Consider the following 22719-nt stretch of genomic DNA (forward strand, 5'->3'; position numbering starts at 1 on the left):
TTTTATATATATATATATATATATATATATATATATATATATATATATATATATGAAAATAGTAGCATCTCCGATTTGTTCGTCTCTATTTTGTAATAACTAAGTTATTATTTTGGGCCGGCCCAAATAGCCCAGACCAAATGTCGCAGGCGGGAAAAATGGCGGGGTGGAAAACGAATAACTACACGAAAACAGAGAAACAAAGCGCTACTCCGATAGTCTGATAATAACAGAATCGGTCTGCTATGTTGCTCGACATCATCTTCCCGATGTCTTCGTTGTATTTATGATCTACGTCCGTTGTTGGTCTTTCTCCTTCATCGACAGGTAACATTTCATCTTATTATTCTTGTTTATGCGTAATTTAGGGTTTGAAGTCATTTACCCCCAAATAAATGATAATGCACATAAAGTTCAGTTCCACCCTCTAGTGTATTATACTATTCTTCTCTCTGTTTTGTTGTTTTTTGTGGTTCTGTGAATTTTAAACAAGGTTTAAATATAATAATATATAAACAAATGATCAAAAAAAAGTTTGATTTAAGTGTGTTTTGTCATTTGTGTTCGTAGTGTCCCGTATTTACTAGGTTTTTGGGCAATTTAAATATGATAAATTATTAATTTGATGATGATAAAGTGGAGCTGCTCAACACGCGAGATTTGATCATGCTACATTTTTATTAGTTAAGAAGCGAAAAGAATCGCATTTTGATTGAAATCCAAAAACTATATCATATATGACCAATAGAGGATGCAAAAGTTGTATGAAGCTGCATATAGGACAGGAACACACACTTGGTAGAAATGAAATGGTAATAATGCTAAACCCCTCCATATTGGAAAACAAGCATGTATGTTTCACAAAAGTAACTCAGTGAGTGCCTATAGAGTGTCTGTATGTAACAAATAAACTAAGTTGTCCATATTGGTAATGAAATGTACGTACATTACTATTATGAGTTTACATATTTTGTTATTATGGTAAACAAACAAGATACGTTGTTTATACCAGTAAAAAATAAAGAGCATTGTCTATATCAGTAACAAAATATAAGGTACAATGTTATTCCCTGGAATTTGCCCCTTAAAATATCACATTCTATTTTTGTTTCTTTCTACTGTAGCATTGTACTTTCAAGTTTTTCCTAATTAATGCATTGTACTTTGAAAAATCCATTACATTATATATTCAAAAAACTTCATTAGGACTATGGGTGTAAACGAGCCGAGCCTAGCCCGAGCCTGACCAAGCTCGAGCTCCGCTCATTTAATTTTGAGGAAGCTCGAGCTCGATTCGAGCCTTAAAATGAAGCTCGAGCTCGGCTCGTGAACAATTTAGTGGGCTCGCGAGCCTAAACAAGCTTAAACGAGCCTCTCTCTTTCTCTCTCTCTCTCTCTCTCTCTCTCTCTATATATATATATATATATATATATATATATATATATATATATATATATATATATATATATAGGCTAGTTTAAGCTCGTTTAGGCTCGCGAGCCCACTAATTGAAGCTCGACTCGAGCTCGTTTAATAAATGAGCCTCATATTTAGGCTCGTTTAACTCGATCTCGAGTAGCTTACGAGTAGCTCGGCTCCCTTACACCCCTAATTAGGACATTCTACCTTGAAAAATATACCAAGTTGTAGTGGTAAAAATTGCTTTGTATTTGTATTTGGATGACATTGTTTTTATTGGGTAGTTTTCAAAGTGCACTATTGTAATGGAAGAAATCAAAGTAGGATGTTGTAAAATAATGATAGTTGATTCGTATAGTCGCCTCAAAAAATATATATTTACATTTATATTATGTTATATTGCCTGATACTCATTGTATGTTGTTTCTATGTTAATAAAAGAGTAAATTACACGAATAGTCCCTATGGTTTGGGGTAATTTGCATGTTTGGTCCCTAACTTATGTTTTTAACTCGGAAGGTCCCTACTGTTTGTTTTTGTTACGCACTTGGTCCCTACTATTTGTTTTTGTTACGCTCTTTGTCCCTGTCTTACTTAAATAATTTATTATTTAAATAGGGAAAAATGGTGGGGTAGGCAATGTAAGGTTAGAGGGGTGGGGTTGGGGGAGTGTTTATTTAAATAAATTAAAAAATCAAGGGAAAAATCGTCTTTTTAGGTAAGACAGGGATCAAATGCGTAACAAAAACAAACAGTAGGGACCTTCCGAGTTAAAAAAATAAGTTAGGGACTAAACACGTAAATTACCCTAAACCATAGGGACCATTCGTGTAATTAATGATAGTTGATTCGTATACAATAGTATTTCTCTATACACAATAATTGATGTTTTAGAATATTGTACTTTATAACTTTATGAATCATAAGTTTTTATGTATGGAGAAAAAAATAGAATGAACACTTAAAAAATAGTTCCTAAGGTCATCCGTTATACATACCACTAACCACTATAATGGTGGGTGCCACATCATCATCAGTTCACCACATTCGCTACCACTAACCATGGGATACCTACTACTAAACACACCACTTCACCTCATTTTTTTAATTAAATTTAAATAAAAAATACATAAAAAATCATATAATTTTTTTAAATACTAATTTCTTTAATTTAAAATACCAAATTACATTAATTTAAATACAAAAAATTAAAAACATTAAAAATAAAAATACAACTTCAAACTACATTACTTAATTAACATAGAATAAAAAAACATTACATTAACTTAATAACCTAATTTATAAAAAAAAAAAAAAAAAAAAAAAAAAAAAACAAACTTAAGTAAAAAAACTAATCTTCGTTCATGTTGAGTTCGTACAAATGATCTGCGACATCTTCTCGAAGATTAAAACACGTTTCGCTGTTATGAATTTCAACAACTCGTGATAAAAATTCATTTGTTCCGGATACGAACTCTTCAAACGGGATGACGACGTCGTCCGGATCGTACGTGCAAATCGCTCGACCTTGATCTTCAATGATCATATTATGCATTATAATACATGTTAGGACCATTCGTTTAATTCTATCTTTATCCCAAAGTCGTGTAGCGTATTTCACTATACGCCACGTCTGCTTGAGGATTCAAAATGCCCTCTCGATATCCTTTTTTGTTGATTCCTGTCTCTTTGTGAACAACTTTGCCTTTTCACCTTGAGGAACCAAATATGCCTTCATAAGTGTAGAATAATCCGGGTATATCCCATCACAAAGGTAGTAACCGTATTTGTACGAATGTTCATTCATTGTGAACGTCATGTCAGGTGCTTTGCCGGTCCAAAGATCGTTAAAAAGTGTAGATTGGTCAAGAACGTTAATGTCGTTGTTAGACCCCGCGATTCCAAAAAAAGAATGTCATATCTATAAATCCTGAGATGTGATAGCTTCTAGGATTATACTTGGTTCACCTATATCTCCTCGAGTGAATTAACCACATCATGCATTTGGACATTTTTCCCAAGCCACATACATACAATCTAGACTACCAAACATACCTAAAAATTCATGCCTCTCTTCATGAGCCGAATATAATCACTCAATATTAAATGGAGTTGGTTTACACAAATATTCTTGATGAAAAACCTCATATACACATGCGCAAAACCATACACAATCAATTGCGTTCCTCTTGGATACTTAGAAGTATTCGTCAGATGTATTAAATGCTATACCGTATCTCAAATACCTAAGCGCAACCGCATACTTTTGTATACTACTAAAACCTATTCTTCCTCTAGCATCAGATTTTTGTTTGAAAAAACCATAACGAGCTTCTAAAGCATTACTAATACGTAAAACATCGCCTTATTTAGACGAAAACGACGTTCGAATGTGTCTTCATTAGAAAGGCAGTTATCGGCGAAGTAATCACGTATCATAAAGTCGTGCACGGCTTGACGATCACGATTGACAACCGCCCTTGTATGAACAATATTCGAACTTTCTTCATCGTGAATGTGTTGCACAACATTGAAGAAGGTCGGGATAAATTCATCGTCATCATCTTAGTCAAAAAAATGTTAACACTTCCAAATCTTTATGTGTTTTTTGGTTTAGAATGAGAGTGAAATGTGATGAAATGTAAGTAGAAGTGTGAGGATTTTATTTATATAGGTATTAAGTTTTTGAAAAAAAAACAATTTGACCATTCAACGGTCAAAAGAAGCAAATTAAATACTCATTGGTCGTTTCATTTCGTCGTCGGGAACACGAGATGCCACGACCACGGTCGATCACGACCGGCCGTGGTGGTGTGCACGGTCGTGGTCGTGGTCCACATAAACAACAAAGGTGCTCGTGTCGAGTACACCGATGGTCTAACAAATACTCTATTAACCGGTTGAAAGTAAAGGAAATTGTGACAATAAATGATTAGCTAATAACTTCACTGGAAATTTATTATTATAATAATTACAAAATGGTAAACCTGATTGATGAATAATAGTTAAGCAGCAAGAATTTTAAGTCAATAATGATGAGCATTTCAAGAGTTGAGTCATCATTTCTTTCTCTTGGTTGATGCCAAACGGTCCACACAATGTGTTGATAGTCTCGAGTCTCGACCCCGATTAATAAAATATCCTTCAGTCAAAGTCAAACCATTTAATTTATTATTAGAAAATTACTTAAAATTTTATATTTTGTTTGATAATCTTCAAACCATTAGACTACTAGGTGTGGGCAACATGTTATTACATGTTATCACACCTAAATTGTCCACCTCATCATTCTAGTCACAATTTGGTATTATAATACCAAGAGTGGAAATGGACAATACCAAATAACATGGAATAACACATACTATTTTCTATTTCCTTTTTTATTTTTTTGGATGTTTTTAATTTCTATTATTCTAATTTGTTTTATTTTTTTATTTACTTCATATATTTCTAATTCGTTTTTTTTAATATATGTCATATATTTATAAAAAAACATATAAATTAATAAAACATAATTTCATTAACTAGAAAATTAAAAACATCATACAAACTTAAAAAAAAAAAAACATTACAAACCAAAAAAAACATTGAAAAAAAAACACACGGTAGTCATAATAATTAAAAAAAACACCGACAAACTATTCTTCGCCCAAGTATTTTTTCTCTATCTGTGCCTTCATCCTCCGTATCACTTAAGCTCGTCTCGGTGGTAAATTTTCTTCGTTTGTTGTAAGAATTGCCAAATCCTTCGACATGCGATCTTCTTGGGCTTCTTGACGAAGGAAATCCAAATGCTCCCGTTGCAATTCGTATCTTTTATTTGCGATTTCCGTGTGGGCGTCAAATTTTTTTTCATTTCCTCGTGCTCTCGAAGCCGACTTTCATTCTTCTTCGCATGTCGTTGAGCGCGTTTCGCTTTGTCGCGTCCCATAGGTCGTCGTGGCGGAGAGATTTCTTCGATGTCGTCAAACTCGTCCGGGATCTCATCGGTGTCCGCGTTGAGGTCGATGTTCGTGTGTCCGTCAGAAACGTCAACCGAACCCGAACCACGAGACCTTTTGGATTGTTGTTCCGATGATGTTGGCGTTTTCATCCATTTTGGATCTTTCCTCACTAACTCCCATACTTTTTCATACTCAAATACGTGCCCCATTTGCACGTGATATTCCTCCCTCGCGGCTCTAAACACATCGAAATCATTGACACAACTCTGACGTTGCGAAGAAAGTTTGTTGTATATGGAATTGAATTTGGTGCACTTCCGGCTAATTTGAGTCCATTTGTCACTAAGCATATCATTATTGCGATACGTGTCACCCTTGTTCAAAATTGTGCGAAATTTGACGATTACGGCATCCCAAAAAGCAACTCTCTTCATATCGTTCCCCATAGTTGGTTGTTTTGAAGTACCGCACCAAGCCGTCGCCAACGTATGCTCTTCCTTCGGTGTCCACCATGGAGGTGCTTCCGTTTCGTCCGTCCCGACAACGACCTCTTTCCCTTTCTTTTTTGGTCTTCCTTTTTTTCCCGATGCTCTCTGACTACCACCAGCTTGCGTCTCGACAACGGGTTCTTGCGTGGGTGTGAGTTGTGTGACTGTTTGGCGCATGGGACCGAATGTGGTAAAAAGGTTTTGTTGAATGTTTGCACTTTGTTGCATAAATGGCGAGGTAGGGAATTGTATTGGGGGTGAGGTGGTATTGAAAAAATTACCGGAATATGGAATTTGTGGTGAGTTTTGAGAGTTTAGAAGGTTGATGTATTCCTCGTATCCCGCAAAACCTAATGGAGTGGATGTGTTTGTCTTCGGAGGAGGGGTATTCGGGTTTTGATCCATAGAGGGTAATTTTTTTTTGAATGAAATAGATATGGATATAGATAAATAGAGATAGAGAGGTAAAATGATATATATATTTGTTGATATATATATAAAGTAAATTGAAGAAGTAAATTTTTTTTTATTAATTCTACCGTATGCAATGGTATTATTACTGTTTTTCAATGGCTAAAAAATAAAAAAGGTTCGAATTATACACGTTGTGGCTCGTTATCGTGGTAACATCTCATGGCGTAACGCGCCTTTACGCGTCCCTGGGGCGTTGTTCTGCGCCATGGCGCCGTTAAGGGCGTATGCCACGTCAGATAACGCGGCTACCGCGTTGCCCACACCCGAGCGTCTTACACAACTTTAACATCAAAAATAACTAAATAGGTATATTACTTTTTGTGCAACTTAATTGCATAGAATTTCAAAAATAACAATAACGTTATAAAGTGTATTATTAGACAATCATAATCAAAATTAAAATTTTTCATAAATAATTAATTTTAAGTATGTAAATGTGTTTTAAATATTTAAAAAATATTAAATTTTAAAATACCGTTTGATACATAAAATTTAAATTTAAGATATATCATAATTTAATATCAATTTTAACTATAATATAACATGTAACAAATAAGACATATATAATAGCAGTATACAAATAATAAACTGAAAATACATCAAATTCAAAGTTGAAAGTTGAAACACCCATGTATAAAAGTTGAAAGTTCCAACAACAATGTTGGTGTTAATGAACACTATAACATTATATTTGGTATTTTAATATCCACTTTTTATGTAGCAATTGTGTTGAACCGGAACACTTTTGCATCAAATATGGTTTTTAAAATGAAATTTGTTGTTAGATTGAGGATGTTCTAATGTATTATAAATTATTATCTACCTTTTTATTATTTGTTTGAATTATTTTTATTTACAACTTAGTAGAAATAATAAAACAGCCGCACCAAGTAATTTTTATAACGGGTCATGAAGTCAACACAAACTTGACTGGGTTGCTAACAGTTTTCTATTTTTTAAATAAGTTTTCAAAAACTATATTATTCAAAAGTCATTTCCATTTTAAAATATGCGTACGTTTTTTCCAAAATTCTGGGGAAAACCAAAAAAAAGGTAAATCAATCGTTTTGCATGCATTTAATACGTTAACGGTGTAAATTAAAAAAACAAATGATGCAAGATTTGAAAATTATAAAGACCGGTGATATAGCGTTTTGCAATATTGTCATGAAGTTGCTATTTTTTTTTTTAAATGAAGTTATTTTTTTGAAAATCACGAGTACCATTATTGAAATTCTATCTAATTTTAATTATAAACGAAAATTTAAAAATTATTCAATTTCTTTTATCAAACTGTATTCTAATTTAACATGTGGTCGTATTACTCAATTTTTTATATACCATTCTCACCCCTAATAATTATTGTTTTTATGGTTAGAAGTTATGTTGTATTTAAAAATAACAAAATATATTTTTTCAAAGAATGTTTTTGAAGATTTTTTAGATATTGATGTGAGAAAAAATTGAAATATGAGTTGTTTTTCTGAAGAAAATATAATAGTTTTTTTATGAAATTATCCGTATATGTTATTGGATATTGAGTTCGACATCTTCCGGATTGTATATTTATCAAATTGGGTTTTTTACTTTAGTCCATCTGAAAATGATGCAACATTTAATATATTTACAAGAATGATGACAAAAAATAAAACTTATAATAAAATCAAATACTATCTTATATTATAAGTATTAATCCTGCGTAACAAAAACAATATCCAAAGAAAAAAAACATTCTAATATCTCGTAATATATGTAGATAACAAATGTGATTTGCCAAATCGAACCGACTAGAAACGAATCTGCTTATTCAGCGGATGAGCTGACGCATATTCAACCGGCGGGATCACCAATAACATAAGAAGCGCCAGAATCCCCACCGGAAAGAACATCAACATCATCGGCGGTGGCGGCAATGGCGGAAGCATTGGCGGCACAACCAGAAGCGACGCGGTTACGATAATAAGTAAGCCCACCAACTTCATATCGAGTCTCTTCTTCTTCTGTATCTCTCGTTTTTGCGTTCATAAACTTGGAGTTTTCGCTTCCTGTTATCAGAGATAGAGATCCTGCTTTGAGCTTCTGTTAATGGAGAAGCGACCATGGTTATTTAAACAGTTGCAAAGATGAGTGAGGAATCAGAAGAGAATCAAAATGTTGATAACATCAAATCCCGATGCGATACGTCGTGCAGAAGATCTGTCTACCAAATCATCCTTTTTTTTAATCTTTTTTTCTATTTGCAAATCTTATTATAATATAATATGTAAATATATCATACACTGCACCTTCAAAAAATTCAAATATCATAAGATTTTGTCTTCGATCATTCGGTTAAGAAACCTTTTTAAGTTGCTGTTTAGGCATTACATTTTTAAGATATAACTTATCATGTATCAAAAACGTTCGTAATCAATTACATTTTAAAGTATTTTGTTTTTATAAAAATTAGTTTAAAATGTTTAAGATAATTGTAACCATAAATTTTTGTCATGTTCTAAGTTTCGTTAAGATAATAAATTTGTTATTTGCAATAAAAATTGTAATCAAAGAAAACAATTTATTTTAAAGAACATGATAGACATATAAATAATTGTTTTTAATATTGTTGGTATTATTGCAATATTAAAATAAAATTCACTTTATACAACGATGATAGTTATGATATTTCAGTCACATTTTAAAAATGATCATTTAAGAATATATATATATATATATATATATATATATATATATATATATATATATATATATATATATATATAACATGTGTACGACACGGTTGATAAAATAAAAATAACATAGAAACTATGAAAATTGTAATCATTAATTATAAACTTACAAACATTTATTTTTATACAACATTATATGTTTTATTCATAAATATATCATCTTTATTTTTAATTAATATTTTAAATGGTTTCAAAATAATATTTGACCAAAAGAAAAAATTAATTATGTCATTAAGCAGAGGACAAATTATAAATAAAGAAATAAATAGATAAATAAAAACCTTAGATAATAAGAAAACCATAGTATCTAATAAAAAACACAACTAAAATGTCCACATACCAATCACTCGAAAATAAATACATTAAAGGCTTTTTTTCGAATTACTCTTACAGAGAAAAGGTATGGAAAACAATTCAAAATATGAGAAGAGAAACTTCAAGGCTCCATTTTCTTCCTATATAAAGTGTACTTGATTACTATACTTAAATCTAAAATTCATTTGTTTAATCCAGGCAATCTATATTTCACTCGAGATCAACTTCAGTTCAATTCTTCCTTCATCTATAAGTTTTTTATTCCCAGTTAATGTTATTCCTTTCAAAATTCATATGATAATTCTATGAGTTCTTGAATTAAGAAATTGGATAACATATTTTAACAATATTGTGGGTTTCCACTACACGGACAATAAATAACAACCAAATAAAAATTACCAAAATGTCCTCAGATATTGTAGATGCAAATAGTTAGCCTACATATTCTATTTTACCCTTTCTCTTGTATATAAACTTTAAGGGTGGCTTAGCAAGGTTGCTATAAAAAGCAAAAATTAGAAAGCATCAAACCTAGAGTTTATGATCTACTAATTCAAATCTTGAATAATAATCATTATTGACACATTTACCCTTAACAAAAAAATGGTTGCCCCGAATTAAAAGAATGAAAGATAGCCAAAATCATAACATACCTGCAGTTTACTACTAAAACATTTTTCACACATTTATCCTTAACAAAAAAAATGTCCATTGTTGCATGAGCCATCAAACTTTAAAACCGGCAACAAAAAGATGGTATATGCCTTTTTTCATGGTCACCCGGTTACCCCTAAATAACCTAACATGCTTTCTATATTTTGACTCTGTACAATCAAGTACAATTTTTATGAAGATAATTTAGTAATTGGATTCATGCTATTACATTCTCAAAGAAAATCACAAAAGCGATACCACAAATCATAACCGACAGGTAACCTACAATATCTTTTTGTGCTTGTTTCTTTATGTTTTTATGTTACCATTGAACCACAATCCAAAAACATTTTCGGAATGTTCAATTCTCATGATCCCCAACTACAACATAATATTCTTTTATCTAGATTCCAATACATTACAAAAGCATATATTTCGCAAGATAAGTTTTTTGTCGCAACACCAACGTAAACAACTTCTTAATCCTAGAAATTCACTACATATTAGAAAGACTTAGCCTCAGGAAATTATGTTAGTGATAGACGACTTGGCAGACTTGCTATGTCATTAATGCCTTTAGAGAGCAATTAAGACAGAATGATATTTAATCAAAGAAAGAAAAAGTGAGTACATTTGATTTGAATCCTAGAAATACATTGAGATCTCCTTTTCTGTTTCTTCAAATTCTTGACCGACGAATATGACCATCTACTTCTTGCAAGATGTATATCAAAATTGAGCCATTATAATTGATAATCACAACTTGATCAACATATGCTATAAAACTTAACAAAATCAAGGTGCATATAAACAAAGTCCACAAGAAAACATTATAAGGAAACCATCAATTTCAATATTATATTATTTTTTATCATAAAACTTAATAGAATCGGGGAAATGTTGCAGGGGGAGTTTTATATCTGTTTTAGCTTCAGAATCAGCAACACGCATATATATGGAAATAAAACTATCATGTAATAAAATCAAAAGCAAGGTACATTACTGAAACAAAATCTTTGAAACATAGGATTTTTGGGTAAATAAATCATGACTGGTTCAACAGTTTGAGTAATTAACTAAGGGCTAAACAACAACTCTAAGTTTACGTATATGGTTAAAGAATTCCCACATTTATCACAAAAAGTACTTAATTTAGCAAGTCAACTGATATACAAAAAGAAAATAAATTGAAATAAATACCTATGTGAGCCTATTAAGGGTGCTGTCAATGTCAACAAATTAAAACTCCAGAAACATCTCAAGTTCCTCTATATGTTGCTTCCCATTTTCCGAACTCCCCATGCTATCATGTCGCAAAACCCAATGATTTTGAAGCTTCCGATAATCCAGAGGTTAAGGAACAAGAGATATTGGAGCCTAAAAGGAGAAAATTATCATAGATATAACACACAAATACTGCCGTCGATAAGTATCTGTTTTTCATTCTCATTATCAACAAAAAAATATCAAGCCTGAGATATTGAAAAAAAAAATCAAACATTATATGACAAAAAATAGAACCTTATCCAAGCAAAACAAATCGATTTATGGATAACAATGATCAAGCCAATAGACCAACCAAAACAGATCGAACCTAGTTCAAACAACACAGATCATTTAGGGCTAAAAATCGAAATACAAATAAATAATCGAACCTGGTGGGGATTTGGTGGCGGAAGAAATCATCACATTTGATGAGAGAGAAAGAGCCAGAATAGACATCTTTATTTAAGTTTGGAAACTGATAATTTAATTGAGGATTTTAGGGATTGAATCTAAAAAATAGGAAACGATCGAAGATTGATTTTATGAGATTTGAATATTTGAATAATTTGAATATGCAAATAGGAACCGACTGATGTTTATCTGATATGAGAGATGAGAGATGTTTTGAGCCTCTGAGAACATCGATGAATTTATTAAAAATTTACTTGGAATGGAATCAAAAGGAGGTCGCTTGCTAAAATTAGGGTTTATTCTCTTTCATTACAACATCAAAGAAACGATCAACAAAGGAAGATGGGTGGAAGTGACTTTATAAGCTGCATCAAATTAAAAATCACAAAACATCATCGTCACGATAGAGATCACCCGCAAAACCATTTAACCATAAGGTTGAATTGAAGGTTTCCATTTGATGCAGGATGTGGGTATTTTAAATTTGAATATTTTACTAAAACCAAGAAACCGAAATTAGAGGAAACAATTGCGTGATTTTAGGGAATAAATAGATGATTCCATAGTTGATAAGGGTTGGGGTGGGTGGGAATTAGAGAGAATGATTAAGGAGAGGGTAAATTACACGGATGGTCCCTGTGGTTTAGAGTAATCTGCATGTTTGGTCCCTAACAACTTTTTTTAACTCGGATCATCCCTACTTTATATTTTTGTTGCACGCTTAGTCCCTATCTAACCTAAAAAGACTATTTTGCCCTCAATGACTATTTTTATTTTGTTAGTTCTTTTTATATTATTCCAGTTATTATTAATAAATTAAATTATTAATATAATGTTGGAAAAATTATTGATTCCAACTTAATCCTCCACAGTTCTTACCACCACCTCCAGTCACCGGCACCAAATCCGGTCATCATCTCCGGCCAAAGATCCATACCACAAAAATTACCCAAAAGTCAACATAAAGCCATCTAACGTTCAACACTAAATCTGAATCTACATCTAAAACCAAACTTGTAACTCAAATTCAACACCAAAATAAAACCAGAAAATGATGATGAATCCTAGAAGAAAACCAGATTCAGGTGAATCCCCCTACCCTTTTGTCAATAGCAGAAGAACACCTTTTGATGCCTTCACCGCTTAACGCCTATCCAATCAATGAGGAATCCTAGAAATAACTGTGGTCTCGAAAATCAGTGAAAATAAAGAAGATCGATGATGGGAAATCGACATTTGAAACCCAAAAATCCAGTCTAGAGACCGATAATATAAATGATAAACCAAATCGTTTTTTGTTCCATGTGAGAGAAAGGGGGATTCAGTGGGTTCGAAACTGAATAAAGGGGGGAACAAATAACAACCCTACCGATCTTTAGAAACCCAAGAATCCATCTTCACCGTTGCCAAAGTTTTTTCCCACGAATAGGAACAAAAATTGGTGCTTCAGAAACCCTAGTTCCCATCGTCGGCTGCCATGGTTGAGCTTTCTATAATTTCTGACATATAATAACGAGAGAACGAGGTGTGAAAACCCTAGATCCCTTACCAGGTTGTGCGATTTATAGTTTATGTTTGCCAAAGAAACACCGACTTTCGACGTAGGTTCTTTTTTATTTAATATTGCATCTGATTGGTGGTGGTGGCTCGCCGGAGAATATAGAAGTGGTGGTGTTGCTGGTTCGTTTGAGAAGGACACGAAAACGATGGAGGTGGAGGGTGGGGTTTTATGGGAGGGGATGAGGAAGTGGGCCCACATATCTAATTAATATATTTTTTTCATATATATTAATATTTGTTTTTAATAACTAATATTTTAAAAAATGGTAAAAGAAATCAGTAAGGGTAAATTAGTCTTTTTAGAACGGACAGGGACTAAGCGTGCAACAAAAATATAAAGTAGGGACCGTCCGAGTTAAAAAAAATTGTTAGGGACCAAACACGCAGATTACCCTAAACCACAGGGACCATCCGTGTAATTTATCCTTAAGGAGAAGGTGCCACAAAGTAGAGGTATAAAAAATAGTCATGTGGCAGTTTTAAAAGTGTTTTATTAGAATATATATATACGGTGTTCGAATATAAATATCTCAGTATAACTCATATCTAGAAATTTTTGCCATCAAGAAAGATTTTATGATAATAAGTCACATTTTGCCCCTCAACTTAATTATTAAAGTGTGGAATTTCATACAGGAGGTTCGTGTCTAAACCATAACACAACTAAAATATCGTTAGTCTTCTATAATTGACATTTCATGCAGGCATTATTACGAATTGACTTGAGCCCCTCAGATTATACGGTTTACCAAAAAAATATAATTTAAAAAAGAAGTCACCTTTTAAGTTTGTTATAGCCAAATGCTAAAAATATGGTGTTGTTTTATGCACCCCTTATTTTTTAAGTCACCTACAACAATTGAATCATATGGTGAAATTTAAAATTGATCAGGTTCGTATTGTTCTTTATAGTTTTGTATACTATGTTACAACCTGTGAAAACCACGGGTAACAAACAACAACAAAATTAATATTTTAAAATCATAATGACTAATCAAATATTTATAAAATTTTATTGATTTACAAAGATAAAAGTTTTGTCTTATGAGTTTATAGTGATTAGTTAAAATTAAGAAAAAAAACCTAAAAAGTTAATGTTATAAGAGTGATATAAATGAAAGTAAAATATTATCATAGATATTAATATGCAAGTTGAAACCCATGTAATACTCATACTCATGTTGACAACTTATAATAACAAAAATAATATGTAGTTAGTGACTTGGTATTTGTAGATATTCTAAATAATAAAGATATATTTTTCAAAATAACTAAAATATATATCATCTTTGTTCTTCCAAAAGCATCATATTTAAGGATTAAGTTCATTTATTTCGATTCGTCATCTGAAAAACATGTCAATAGTAATAATATGTAAGACAATAATATGAGCCTTATATATTTTTAGATAAACCAGTTATGGTAAGACATGTAGAAATACTTATGAGTTCTTGTAAAGGCTCTCCCATAATTTGGATAGTTGTTAAACCAAATTGGATGGAGTAACATCTAAAATGTCTATATAAGCTCATTCACGATTTTGGGATAAAAAAGTATTAGGGCTTAGGTTTACAAGATAATAATTGCAAGTTTTTTTGGCAAATAGTATTTCGTTAGTACACGAGTTCTAGAATCTAGATACAAAATACGCATTTTAAAATGATTTGTAGTTTTGAAATGTTTTAGAAAATTGTTTTCTAAAACATTTAAAGTACAAAGTCTTACTTTTAAAACATTTGCATCTCAAACATTGTTTTTCAATTTTTTTTGCAATACCATGCCAATTTTCAAATTTACCATTTTATAACATATTTCATAATACAATATTTTTGTAAAACAATAAATTTTTCCATATAAAAGGGAAAATATTTTTATTTCCCATAAACTACGTTATAAGAAAATAAATTATGATATTATGCATGAGTCAACTAATGACAGGTTAGTGTGAAATTTGTTATTTTGTTCACTCCTTTCTCTAATTAACAACCCAAATTCCTTAATTAATTGATGTGTAGTTAATTATTAATTTGAATTAATTTTGTAATTGTGATTAAGTTGAATAATTATTTGGTATACACATTCAATCAATCTTTGGTATACATATTGTCTCTTTAAAATAGTTTTCATCTCATAAATATAAACTATAAAAATACATATAAAAATATCAATGACAAAAATAATAAGAATTTGATATCTTGCATTTAACAATAAGTATGTTGCTATTTCTTGCACTTAACACTAAATCACACCATTTATTTTATTCAAACTGCAACCAAAATCCAAAAGACACCTTTTATTTTATTCAAACTGCAACAGTTTTCATTTTAAGTTGTCTATAAAACTCTAGAAAACTATAGATAATAACGAAAACAAAGAAAAGGTTCTGGTTTACAGGAATACCCATGCAGCTGATGTAAGATAGTCCAACTCCTCACTATAATCATAATCAAAACTTGTGTGCAAAATGCACATAACAACACATGTAATTATTTTTAACTCTTTTTTTTGAAAAAAAATGTAACTACTATTATATTATTTTTGGAAAAATTAAAATTATTTATAACTAATACCTAGAATAAGTAGGAAGCCAAGATAAACAACAATAATGACCCCAACGTCCAAAAGAATGAGCATATATCATCATACGGCTTTACTTTGGAAAAATGATTTTCATGTTACCAATAGATGGAAAATAAATCAAAATAAGGTTCACAAATTGAGAATTTGAAGGTAAAATGAGAAATTTTAGAAAATAATTATGTTTCTTGCGTTTAAGGAGCCACCAAATTCTTCTATAGAAGAATCTCATGACTTTGGCTTTGGATTTGACTGAGACCCTAAAATTTACAGAGGTTTATGACAAAGAAAATTGTTTTGGCTTAGGATTTGACAAATACCTTAAATATGGATTTGGTGTTGTTTTTCTTCTATATTGTATCAAATAAATAAGAGAGAGAGTTATTCCAAACTTACGATACATAATAGTTGATAGATACTTTCATGTTAAATCTGGTACTTCATAAATACAATATTGATATACATAATTCATTAAATTACAACAAAAGAATTTCAATTTGTAATACTTGTTATAAGTTGAGTATAATTATCATTTACATGAGAAAAATTTAACTATAATAGCAATATACTTACATTGATTAAGAAATAATAGCAACGTACTTACTCTTTTTTACATAAGATAGCAAAAAGAACAATCCCGCAATTGGTAACCAATTATGTAGTATTTTTTTTCTGCCACAAAGTAATGATTTTTGGCATAAGGTCCAATAGCACGAGTTGTTGGACTTGAGAAGATTCAATTTTCGTTGCTAAGATGCAAAACCTATAAATAACAAAAAAAAAAAGATGAAAATATATGAAGAGATGAAGAAAGAGATAGAGGGAGACATACTTGGAAATAGGGGGAGGTTGAAGATAAATTTGTAATTTGAAACAATCGAATTTGAATGGAAAATCGAGTTGGGTTTTAAGAGCACCGAGAGAGGTGGCCTTTAATTTTCTCAATTAGAAGTAGACTTTTTTAAATCGCAATGTTTTCATATTGATGCTTCTTCCAATTATTAGCATTCTAAAAATCAACACCTTTTTCACCCCAATATTCTTCCACTTGTAGATCAACATGTTTTCTCACATTCTCAGCTTGCTACACATCAATGAAAGATAAAAACTTCATGATTGTGTGTATAAAAAGCATATTGGAAGCAAATGTAATAAATATACTACCTGATCTGGTCTCCAAAAAGTGAAAAAATGCTATTGTGTTCGGCTTCAATGCTTGTTCCATAGTTTCTATTTGATAATGATCAAAATTCCAAAAATAATTGCATCAAGAAACACTTACAACTAATCAAAATACTTAAACTAATCAAGAATTTTCATTCAAATCATGTAAAAAATACCTTCTGTAAGGCTATTGTGAAGATAAGGATGCTTGAAATCGTTTTTCATTAATCTGAAACCGTAAAAAAAATAAGCGTTCAATTTTTTTTCAAGAAAAGCATCAGGATATCAAAAGTACCAAATCTGTGTGAAGCAAAAATGACAAGAGGGAAGCAACGACGTTAAGTGAAGCCAATCGGAAGTATCAAACAGCAGGGAGGGAAGCAAATGACTGAGTGGCTTCTAGGGTTTTTAGAAAGAACAAAGGACCATTGTGTTAGGTGATGGTGAAAGAAAGGCGATGGCAGAAATCGTGGTGGTGAATATATTAGAGTCGGGAGAAAGAGAGAAAGGGAAGCCGATGATGGTGGGAAACGGATTAGGGTTTTAATAAGAGATAAAGTTAAGAGAATAGCTGACGAGGTGGCTGATTTCTAGGCTTCAATATGTAAAGTTTTAAAGTGTTACACATCGAAGCATTGAAGGGTAGAGGGTAAATGTGTAATTTAACTTTTGTGTAAAGTAGAATAAGGAGATGACACGTCGAAGTAGGATTCTTTTATTAGGATAGGATTAATACGTCGAGACAATTTTCAAACTGGCCAGATATGTATTTTATTTGTTAGGTGTTTGACACTCGTGAAAATTTGAAGGAGTGGTTTGACAATGTGGCACAAACTCTTGGATATGTGGTCATAACAAAGAAGTCAAAAGTGAAAACAAGTGGAGGCTATGTTTTAAAAATCATTTTAGTTTGTGATCAGAGTGGTGTCTATAGAGATACAAATACATCTGGCAGAAATATGGGGACAAAAAAATGTCCCTTTGAATTGGTCGGAAATTATTATAACTTATGATTATTGGACCTTGACGGTTAAAAATGGTGAATATAATCATGACCCTACAATGTATATGGAGGGTCATGCACTTGCAAACCGGCTGACTGAAGATGAGCATCATATGCTGGAAGACATGACTGATAATGATGTCCCTCCATACAATATTCTTTCGACCTTAAAGAGTCAAAATGAACATAATGTAAGTACAATAGATACCATTTATAGGGAACGAGAAAAATATCGATCACAAATGCGTGCAGGTCGAAGTGAAATGTGTAACGCCCCAAATTTCAGAAGTTCAACGAAGGGAAAAAAGTGTAAATTTAGGAAAGGGACTCGACGAGTAGGTCTGCTTACTCGCTGAGTCGGAGCGGGATTCTATCGCGGTTTAAGTGGCCAACCCACCGAGTCAACGGCTTGGACTCGACGAGTTGGTGATGAAGAGAGAAAACCCTAATCCCGAGGGTTGCACCCTATTTAAAGGGCTTTATGTCCTTCTCCCAGCCTCCTAATCCCCCTGGGAGTTCCAGAAACCCTAATTTTCGTGTGAGACTTCATTGTTGAGGAGATTGGAGTTTGGAATAGGAATTTGGTGGAAAGAGCTTGAGGAATTAGAGGCTAGCATCAAGGGGATTGTGTGGATCTGGGATCTACATCTGTTTGGGTACATTTTAGAGGTAAGAAGCAATAATCTTAAGCTAATTTCCTTTTTGATTCATCCTTAGTGGTTGATGTGGAGTTCCTTAGCTTGTTTGAGATCTATTTCGGGTTGGAGTTTAGATCTGAGGTTGCTACTCCAGATCTATACTTATGATGGCCTAGAATGTCATAAAGTTTCAGTCGTTGAGTTTTTGGTGAAGCCCCTTTGTCTAAAACCCAAGCCCTAGTGTGTTTTGGGCCTATATCTCCTTGGTTTTCACGTAAAGTTTGCAACTTTATGTGACGGTTAGATTGTAGAAGGGTGGATCTATGGACTGGAGCCCCTGCATGGCTCGAAAAGCCTCTGAATGGATTGAGAACTGGAGAGACTCGGCGAGTCACGTGGGTATACTCGACGAGTTGTATGAACATGTGCAAGGACTCGGCGAGTTGGAAGAACAACCCGGCGAGTCTGTTGAAGATTGTCTTGGACTCGGCGAGTCTGTTCTTGGACTTGGCGAATCAGGTCGCAGAACCCCAACCTCTTTTGGTTAAAGCCTTGGATTAAGTAAGTTGGTTGGCGACTCAGTGAGTCGGACAGGATGGGACTCAGAGATCGTTGGACTCGACGAGTCTTGGGGCGACTCGGCGAGTTAAGTTGTGTTATGAGAGTTTTCTGGGAATGGGAACTCGGCGAGTCGACGGGTTGACTCGACGAGTAGAATCAACCAGGAAGGTTGACTTTGACTGAGGACTTTTGACTTTGACCAAGAGTTGACCAGTTTGACTTCCAAGGGTATTTTGGTAATTCTGATATTTATGGAATTGGTTCTTTGGTAGTGTTTAAAACGACCCAAAAATCACGACTAAAAATTTCTTTTAAAACATTACTAAAAATGGATTTATAAACAACGTATCATAAGTCAAACATAACTTTTGAGTATTAAATTCAAAACACTTGTTTATTATCAGAGTAAACATTCCCAGGCTGACTAATCCATGGTGTGTGCCATGCGATCATCCCGAGCTCCTCCCTCCGCTACCGGAAGTACCTGAAAACCAAAACTGAAAACCGTAAGCACGAAGCTTAGTGAGTTCCCCACCTTACCACATACCATGCATAACCACATTCTGCACATATTGGGCCACGCCCGCTATCCGGGGCCTCGCCCCCTACTTCGGGCCTCGCCCGCTACAACGGCCCCGCCGCTCCAGGCCCCGCCTGGCTTCGAGCCTCGCTCGGGTACAAATCTGTTTCACTTAGGCCTCGCCTGTCACAGGGCCTCGCCCACTAACATATAATAGCACATAAACATATCACATAACATTACATAAGCTAAACATATACTAACAACTCTTGCTCTAAGGCCTCGCCTATCTCTGGGCCCCGCCCGAGTCCTGCTACTGATGAGTCATGGAACCTCGTCCATACTCCTGCTGATAGTGAGGTTCGGGCCCAGCCCACCCTCACTCCTTTCCTATCATGGGCCTCGCCCCTGCTCTGCTGCTACTGAGATGTGGAACACCATCCACACTCTGCTATTGGTGAGATACGGGACCTCGCCCTCTCTCACCTCCCTACCGGGCACATACAAGTATCACACAGACAACAAGTATAAACTATCACGTAAATCGCTCCTTGGGCACCCGCCCTCCACCATTGGACCTCGTCCAAATATCACACTAGCATACTGTGCCTAGGGCTAACCCCTGGGTTTTCTACTCATAGCTACATGGGTCGGCATTGTGGTCGTAGACCCATTCATACAAAGGGAAACTCACTTGATACTGCTGAACTGCTGCTGCCAACCCTTTTGACCGCTACCTGACCGCTAACTCTGAACTGCTGCTCCACTAGCTCCCCGAGCTACCAATAACAACCCAACACTTAGTCTAACTGACCTCCAAAGGTTAACCAAGTCAACTCTGGTCAAAGTCAATGTCCTGGTCAAAGTCAACCTCCCAGGTCGACCCCACTCGTCGAGTCACTCTACTGACTCGCCGAGTTCATAAATCCAGAGTCCTTCCACTCGCGACTCTACTCGCCGAGTCAGCCCCTGACTCGCTGAGTCTACTGAATCCCGATTCCTGTCCTGACCAACACACTGAGTCCTGGCTCGACTCGCTGACTCGAGTCTTAACTCGAAGGGTTTAGGACCACTCGACCGGACTCGCCGAGTCTAAGAACAGACTCGCCGAGCACACGACAATCTTCATCCAACTCGCCGAGTTGTTCATCCAACTCGCCGAGTTCATGCCTATCTTCATCCGACTCGACGAGCTGTTCATCCCACTCGTCGAGTTCCCCCTCATCTTCAAGCTACTCGCCGAGTCCACTCGAAGGACTCGTCAAGTCCACTAAGATCCACTTACATGCAGAGGACTTCCGAGTCATGCATGAACTCCAAACTGTAGATCTACCCTCCCCAAGTCTATTTCCCACGTAAAGTTGCAAACTTTACGTGTAGAGAGTGAGATCTAGGCAAAATACACCCATAGCTAGGGTTTTGGACCAAGAGACTCCAATTTCCACCCAATGGCTGATACTTTATGGGATTCCATACCAAAACAAGCATGGATATGAGGTAGCAACCTCAGATCTGGACCTCAATCTCAAGATTGGTCTTAAACATGGCTTAAAAGCCCCAAACTCATAACCAAGGAAAATATGGAGGAGAGAAACGAGTAATACCTTCCAATGCTCTGAAATGCTCCCCAAACTTCGGATCCAAGACCACTCCTTGATGCTTCAAAGATTCCCGCTCCTTCTTCTTACTTGAAACTACTCAAAAATGGCTAATAGCTTGAATGAACACAATGGGGGCTTAAGGTGCGGCGTTCTGGGTGTGAGAGGCTGTAAAGGAGCCCTAAGAAGAAGATTGAGATGCTTAAATAGGCTCCAAGCCCCGGATTTAGGGTTTTCCTCGCACAGACCAGACTCGCCGAGTCCACTTGGCCGACTCGTCGAGTTGGTCACTTCCTTATCGACCCGGATCCCGCTCCGACTCGCCGAGTCCTTCCTTGGACTCGTCGAGTCCCTCTTAAATTGAGGGTTTCCTTTACTTTCTTGGCTTTCAAAATCCTGGGTGTTACAACTCTCCCCCACTTAAACTGAACTTCGTCCTCGAAGTTTACCATGGCCCACCGCCTGCGATCTGCCTCCAATACCCAACACCAGCCGCCTACCTGCGCTGGTCTTCCACCGAATACTGCACTGAACCCGCAGAGGTTCTCCACTTCTTTCCTTGCGCAAATCCCTTGCCTTCCCAAGGCAAAGCCTCATAACCGACTTTTCCTTTGACACTGTGAAGGTCCTATCCTTCACTAACTCCATCACCTCCCTGTTATTCCCAGAACGGGTCATCACCGTCAGCACTCACTGGCACTCCTTCCTGCCAACACTTGGTGTCGAGCACCCCTCGACTCAACTAACTGAACTCCACCATACGCTGCATACTCGCACTACCACCGACTGGCAATTCAGCTAATCCTCGACTGACTTCCTGATAAACTGGGACCGCCCTGGTCCCTACCAACCTTTCAATGACCGGATTACCGGTTCCCACCGGTAGCTAGTCCCAACACCGCCACTGGTCGCTCTCAGCGACTCCCAAAGAAACCTCGACCACCTATAACTGCTCAAACAATCCTGCCATCCAGGCACCACAAACCTGGGATCCCCGATCCCCCTATCTTGACACTAGAGTCCTTACCAGGTCCCACCTGGGCTGCTAGAGCTCACGGGCCTCGCCCTCGGGTCTCACCCAACCATACTACTGAGTAACCCGGCTCCCAGGTCTCATCTACACTGCTGATCTCATACGGGCCTCGCCCACGGGTCTCACCCAACTATATCCTGGAGCGGCCTCTCCCAAGGTCTCACCTCTCTAGAGCTATACAGGCAACTCCCTACTACTCTCGTCCACTACCCACTCCTGATCCCTACCTGATCACTAGGAGATAAAGGGCCTCGCCCCGACTCCGCTAATGAAACTACTAAGGAGTGCTACGGCTTATCCGTAGTCTTACATCACCAACCATTACCATCCCACGCGCTAGCTGATATGGAGTTTCTCAAACTCC

The 22719-nt window shown here is 35.1% G+C and overlaps 3 long non-coding RNA genes across 9 annotated transcripts; 1 reads left to right on the forward strand and 2 right to left on the reverse strand.

Moving 5' to 3' along the window:
* The first annotated feature begins 224 nt into the window (after positions 1–224).
* LOC145091436 (uncharacterized) lies at positions 225–8647 on the forward strand. Of its 2 annotated transcripts, XR_013702178.1 has the most exons (3): positions 225–327; positions 8083–8289; positions 8382–8647. It is a non-coding gene; the product is annotated as an uncharacterized LOC145091436 (long non-coding RNA). The 2 variants fall into 2 exon arrangements; XR_013702177.1 differs by lacking the exon at positions 225–327 and having other exon boundaries at positions 7956–8289.
* On the reverse strand, positions 7985–12260 carry LOC145091435 (uncharacterized). 4 transcript variants are annotated; one of them, XR_013702173.1, is made up of 2 exons: positions 11225–12260; positions 7985–8405 (listed from the first exon to the last, which is right to left on the reverse strand). It is a non-coding gene; the product is annotated as an uncharacterized LOC145091435 (long non-coding RNA). The 4 variants fall into 4 exon arrangements; XR_013702174.1 differs by lacking the exon at positions 7985–8405 and adding an exon at positions 10600–10732; XR_013702176.1 differs by lacking the exon at positions 7985–8405 and adding an exon at positions 10600–10735.
* A 4054-nt stretch (positions 12261–16314) lies between these two features.
* Positions 16315–17592, reverse strand: LOC145091437 (uncharacterized). Of its 3 annotated transcripts, XR_013702181.1 has the most exons (5): positions 17298–17592; positions 17179–17231; positions 17003–17068; positions 16671–16922; positions 16315–16601 (listed from the first exon to the last, which is right to left on the reverse strand). It is a non-coding gene; the product is annotated as an uncharacterized LOC145091437 (long non-coding RNA). The 3 variants fall into 3 exon arrangements; XR_013702180.1 differs by having other exon boundaries at positions 17179–17592; XR_013702182.1 differs by having other exon boundaries at positions 16862–16922; positions 17179–17591.
* Positions 17593–22719: the final 5127 nt, after the last annotated feature.

Source organism: Lactuca serriola, chromosome 3, assembly GCF_051521515.1.
Source record: "Lactuca serriola cultivar US96UC23 chromosome 3, Lser_US96UC23_V15, whole genome shotgun sequence".
NCBI lineage: Eukaryota > Viridiplantae > Streptophyta > Magnoliopsida > Asterales > Asteraceae > Lactuca > Lactuca serriola.